The following is a 6,000-nucleotide window of genomic DNA, read 5'->3' on the forward strand; positions in this document are numbered from 1 at the left end:
ACACCAGGCCGCGATCAGCTGCGCTCTACCCAAGATGACGTGCTATCCCATCCACAGTCATACGGGCCGGGTCCCCTGGACAGGATAGTACGTCCGATGTCAGAAAGGGGTTAAACATTCAAGTGTGAAGCACTTGAAGGGTTAATAAACTTCTTGAATGTGGTATTGAGCACTGTCAGGGGTGCAGTTTTTAGAATGGTGTCACTTTTGGGTATTTTCTATCATATAGATCTCTCAAAGGGACTTCAAATGTGATGTGGTCCCTAAAAAAAAAAAAAAAAAAATGCTGTAAAAATGAGAAATCACTGGTCAACTTTTAACCCTTATAACTTCCTAACAAAAAAAAAGTTTTGGTTCCAAAATTGTGCTGTTGTAAAGAAAACATGTGTGAAATGTTACTTAAGTATTTTGTGTGCCATATCTCTGTGATTTAAGGGCATGAAAATTCAAAGTTGGAAAATTACAAAGTTTTCGCCAAATTTCCAAAAATAAACGCAAGTTACCGTATAGCAATGAAATTTGACCAGTATCATGAAGTACAATATGTCACGAGAAAACAATGTCAGAATCACCGGGATCCATGGAAGCATTCCAGAGTTATTACCTCATAAAGAGACAGTGGTCAGAATTGTAAAAATTGACCTGGTCATTAACATGCAAACCAAAGGGGTTAATGCAGCCGCCGGGGTGGTCCATCTGGCTAATTGGTACTCGGATGTGTCTGCTCTTCGCCAGTCGTTACACTGGCTGCCCATTCATTATAGGATCCAATTCAAAGTACTTGTTACTGTCACGCTGCTGCTATGCAGGTAAATGCAAGCTCCACTAGATGGCAATAGAGTGGAGGGTGGACTGCACACAGCAAGAGCAGACATGCAGTGCAACAGCGTGGCTGCCACAAGGTGGCAGCAGAATAGTCAAACAACCAGAGTTGATATTCGTCTGTAGCGCAGTACTAGAGGAATAAACAGAGTCAGAAGCAAGCCAAATGGGTACTGACTCTGATAGAACTCTGATTTGTCCTCCTGCTGTTGCTGACTTTGCCCTTGTCTGTTTGTCCCCTGCTCCCAGTCCCGACTCAGCATTTCCCTTTCATGTTTAGGACTCCCCAGTATCTGACTCAGCTTGGACCCTGACCTGCTGTTTGTCTCTTGTCTTTGACATATCTGTTCCTGACCGGATCTGACCGCGTGCACCTACCCATACAATGTATTGGATGCAGATTCACCAGCGTTCAATATCAGGCAGCCATTTGGACACAGTTGGTAAGTGCTGCATCTAAAGCGCTGCCAATTCCTGACCGTGTGCACATACTCTTAGCCCTGCGCGGAGAGGGGACTGTCTCATTACTGCTGCACCGAGAGGGGCTCTAAGTCCATCAAAACACTGTGCCCCTTAATACCTTATTTCTCACTACATGGGTCCAAAACCTAATCTATTTGGATCATGCCTTATCATAGATGCTGCCGAATCTGTCACCTCCTCTAGAGCATCTATATGAAACAACACTTTAGCACTGTATGTTACAATGATCCTTATTGTGATTAACTATTCCTCTTTCATCACACACTTCTTTTATGGTCCTTTTTATCACCATTGGATTGTAGCTTGTGCTTTTCTTCTCCGCTTCCATCTCTGATTGATCTAATTTGCTATGAAATGACCATTTTGAAGTAAATACTTTTGTTACCTTTTTTTATGTTTACTTGATATATTGTTCTTTTGATGTATTTACTTGTGTAGTAACTGACCGAAACGTTTTGTCATGCTACCTATTTTGGATCAATTAACCCCTTAACAACCGCCGTTACGCCTTTTAAAGGCGGTCATTAAGGGTACATAAACCACAGAGCCCTTAATTAACGGCGCTGTGATTTAAGTGAATAGCGCCCCCCAGTGACGGATTTTCTCCGGGGTCTCGGCTGCCGGGGGTAGCCGAGACCCCAGAGAACATGAATCGGGTCGGATTTTACAGACCCCGTTTTTGCGATCGCTGTTATTAACCCTAACGACGACCGCAAAAAAAAAAAAAAAAGCCACGATTTTCAATTAAATTTCTCTGTCCTCTGATGTGATCGAACATCAGAGGAGAAATAGGGTCCCCGATCCCCCCCTTATATTCACCGATGGTCCTGGGTCCCCTCCGGTGGTCCTGGGCTCCGGTGGGCGCCGCCATCTTGGAAAATGGCGGACGGCTCATGCGCAGTGCGCCCGCCTGGAATCTGCCAAACGGCAGATTCCATACTTTATCACAGTGATCAAAATAAATGTATCACAGTGATCAAAATTAAAAAAAAAAAAAAAAAAAAGTAAAAAACGCGCACACACACACTAATACATAATATATATTTTTTTTTTTTTCAAATTTTTCATTAGGGTTAAAATTAGGGTTAGGGTTAGAATTAGGGTGTGTGCACACGCTGCGGATTCTGCTGCGGATCCGCAGCAGATTTTGTCCTGCGGATCTGCAGCAGTTTCTGCTGCGGTGTACAGTACCATTCTAATCTATCTAAAATGAAATCCGCAGTGCACATGCTACGGATTTTTCCGCGTGGATTTGCTGCGATTTCAAATCAGCAGCATGTCAATTCTTTGTGCGGATTCTGCTGCGGTTTGGCACCTGCTCAATGACGGTGTCAAACCGCAGGGGAAATCCGCAGGCAAAACCGCAGAAAAACTGCAGATAATCCGCAGGTCTTTTGACCTGCGGATTTACCTGCGGTTTTTCTCAAATCCGCGGGGAAAAATCTGCAGAGCATTACGCAGCGTGTGCACACATCCTTAGGGTTAGGGTGTGTGCACACACCGCGGATTCTGCTGCGGATTTTTCTGCGTAGATTTGGTTAAATTCGCAGGACAAATAACCTGCATTTTACCTGCAGATTGCAGATTAGCCTGCATTTTTCCCCTGCGGTTTGACACCAGCAATGGAGCCGATGTCAAACCGCTGCGAATTCTGCATAAAGTGACATGTGGCGGATTTCAAACCACAGCAAATCTGCACAAAAAAATCCGCAGCGTGTGCATTGCATTTTTCATTTTCCATAGAAAATGAAGGTACTGTACAACGCAGCAGAAACTGCTGCGGATTCGCAGGTTCAAATCCGCTGCGGATCCGCAGCAAAATCCGCAACGTGTGCACAGACCCTTAGAATTAGGGTAAGGCTAGTTTCACACTAGCGTATGCCCGAGGTGCGGAGGGCTGCAAACTTCCTCTGTGCAGCTCCGTCCACGGCCGCAGCTCCTCCCGTCAGCTCCGTCTACCTCGGCATGCATGCCCTATCTTTTGCATTGGGTATGCAGGCCGTGCCGATGTATGCGGATGCCTCCGCATGTGACGTTTTGACGGCGCGGCGACCACACCAAAATGCAACATGTTGCGTTCGACGCGGGTCGCTGCACCGTCAAAATGACGCATGCGGAGGCATCCGCATACATCGGCACGGCCTGCATACCTAATGCAAAAGAGAGGGTACGCATGCCGAAGTAGGCGGAGCTTACTGGAGAAGGTGCGGCTGTGGGCGGAGCTGCATAGAGTCTGCAGCCCTCCGCACCTCGCCCGTACGCTAGTGTGAAACTAGCCTTAGAATGATTTTTTATTTTCACGGCTCTGCGTTTATAAACCTCTGTGAAGCACTTGGGGGTTCAAAGTGCTCACCACACATCTAGATAAGCTCCTTAGGGGGTCTAGTTTCCAAAATGGGGTCACTTGTGGGGGGGTTTCTACTGTTTAGGCACATCAGGGGCTCTGCAAACGCAACATGATGCCCTCAGAACATTCCATCAAAGTCTGCATTCAAAATGGCACTCCTTCCCTTCCAGGCTCTCCCATGCGCCCAAACAGTGGTTTCCCCCCCACATATGGCCTACTCGGGACAAATTGCACAACAACTTTTGTGGTCCAATTTCTCCTGTTACCCTAAGGAAAATAAAATATAGTGGGCTAAGAGATCATTTTTGAGAAAAAGAAAATTATTTTTTATTTTCACTGCTCTGCGTTATAAACTTCTGTGAAGCACTTGGGGGTTCAAAGTGCTCACCACACATCTAGATAAGTTCCTTACGGGGTCTAGTTTCCAAAATGGGGTCACTTGTGTGGGGTTACCAATGTTCAGGCACATCAGGGCATCTCCAAACGCGACATGGCGTCCAATCTTAATTCCAGCCAATTCTGCATTGAAAAAGTCAAACGGTGCTCCTTCCCTTCTGAGCTCTGCCGTGCGCCCAAAGAGTGGTTTACTCCTACATATTGGGTATGGGCGTACTCAGGACAAATTGCACAACAACTTTGGGGGTCTAATTTCTCCTGTTATCCTTGTAAAAATAAAAATTTGGGGGCGAGAAAATAATTTTTGTGGGAAAAAAAGGATTTTTTATTTTCACGGCTCTACGTTATAAACTTCTGTGAAGCACTTGGAGGTTCAATGTGCTCACCACACATCTAGATAAGTTCTTTAAGGGGTCTAGTTTCTAAAATGGAGTTACTTGTGGGGAGTTTCCACTGTTTAGGCACATCAGAGGCTCTCTAAACGCAACATGGCATCAGATCTCAAATCCAGCCAATTCTGCGTTGAAAAAGTCAAACGGCGCTCCTTCCGTTCCAATCCCTGCCGTGCGCCCAAAAAGTGGTTTACCCCCACATATGTGGTATCAGCGTATTCAGGAGAAATTGCACAACAAATTTTTTGGTTCATTGTCTTTTCCAGCACTTGTGAAAATAAAAAAAATTTGTTCTAAATTAATCTTTTTGCAAAAAAAAGTTAAATGTTAACTTTTTCCTTCCACATTGCTTCAGTTCCTGTGAAGAACGAAAAGGGTTAATAAACTTCTTGAATGTAGTTTTGAGCACCTTGAGGGGTCCAGTTTTTAGAATGGTGTCACTCTTTGGTATTTTCTGCCATGTACACCCCTCAAAATGACTTTAAATACGATGTGGTCCCTAACAAAAATGGTTTTGTAAATTTTGTCCAAAAAATGAGAAATCGCTGGCCAACTTTTAACCCTTATGACTTCCTAACAAAAAGAAAAATTGTTTCCAAAATTGTGCTGATGTAAAGTAGACATGTGGGAAATGTTACTTAAGAAATTTGTGTGACACATCTCTCTGATTTAAGGGCATAAAAATTTAAAGTTTGAAAATTGCAAAATTTTAACAATTTTCGCCATATTTCGTTTTTTTTCATAAACACAAGACATATCGAAGAAATGTTACCAACATGAAGTACAATATGTGACGAAAAAACAATCTCAGAATCAGCGGGATCCGTTAAAGCGTTCCAGAGTTATAGCCTCATAAAGAGACAGTGGTCAGAATTGTAAAAATTGGCCTGGTCATTAAGCTGCAAAATGGCTCTGTCACTAGGGGGTTAAAACAATTCCCCTTCTACTACATTGAGTGTCAGGTTCTTTCGTTTTTCACATACGGTTTGGGAACCTACACAGACAGTTGCGCACATGTCATTTTCTCTCAGCTGAGGAGTCCGGACATGGGCACACTGTAAAGAGGGACCCTCCATGAACAAAGCGGGAGACATGCCAGAGCGCCCCTGCCCTGAACACAGAGCTAGCAATGAGCATTGCAGGCCAAACACGCACTCACCTTGAGAGCCGTCACTTGCTAGAAGAAAAGGACCTTGATGACGTACTGCCATGTGACACGACTCGCGTGACGTCATCTTAGCGTGACTGCATAAAAGGTGCATGAGCACGCGCCTACCCTGCGACCTTCAACTTCCACCTTCTAAGCCTGCCCCACGCTGCCCTGATGCCCCAATCAGCGTCAGACCAATTACAGCCTGGCAGCCAATCAAAGCATGTAGTTGCTCAGCCAATGAGCGGCTGCAGCTCCCAGAGACTGCCACTCCCCTCACACTACTCCCACTACTACACAGAGGATCTTGGAAGAGCGGCTGTAGCGATACTGAGGAAAAGAAGGAAGTTATATCTCCACCTATGAATGGGAACTGTGGGAAGGTTGTACATTGGTGTAGCAGTGGTTTT

At 44.9% G+C, this 6,000-nt stretch overlaps 1 protein-coding gene across 2 annotated transcripts in view; it reads right to left on the reverse strand.

Moving 5' to 3' along the window:
* The window catches only part of TXN2 (thioredoxin 2), a 139,709-nt gene extending 133,936 nt beyond the window's left edge, over positions 1 to 5,773 (reverse strand). The window contains exon 1 of one of the 2 annotated variants that reach the window (XM_073573003.1): positions 5,600 to 5,773. The gene's annotated coding sequence lies outside the window, so the exon portion shown is untranslated. The remainder of the gene's footprint in view (positions 1 to 5,599) is intronic. The other variant, XM_073573002.1, reaches the window with a different exon arrangement.
* Between the last annotated feature and the right edge of the window lie 227 nt (positions 5,774 to 6,000).

The sequence above is a fragment of the Dendrobates tinctorius genome, unplaced genomic scaffold (assembly GCF_039654945.1).
Source record: "Dendrobates tinctorius isolate UK_male_01 unplaced genomic scaffold, ASM3965494v1 ptg000033l, whole genome shotgun sequence".
NCBI lineage: Eukaryota > Metazoa > Chordata > Amphibia > Anura > Dendrobatidae > Dendrobates > Dendrobates tinctorius.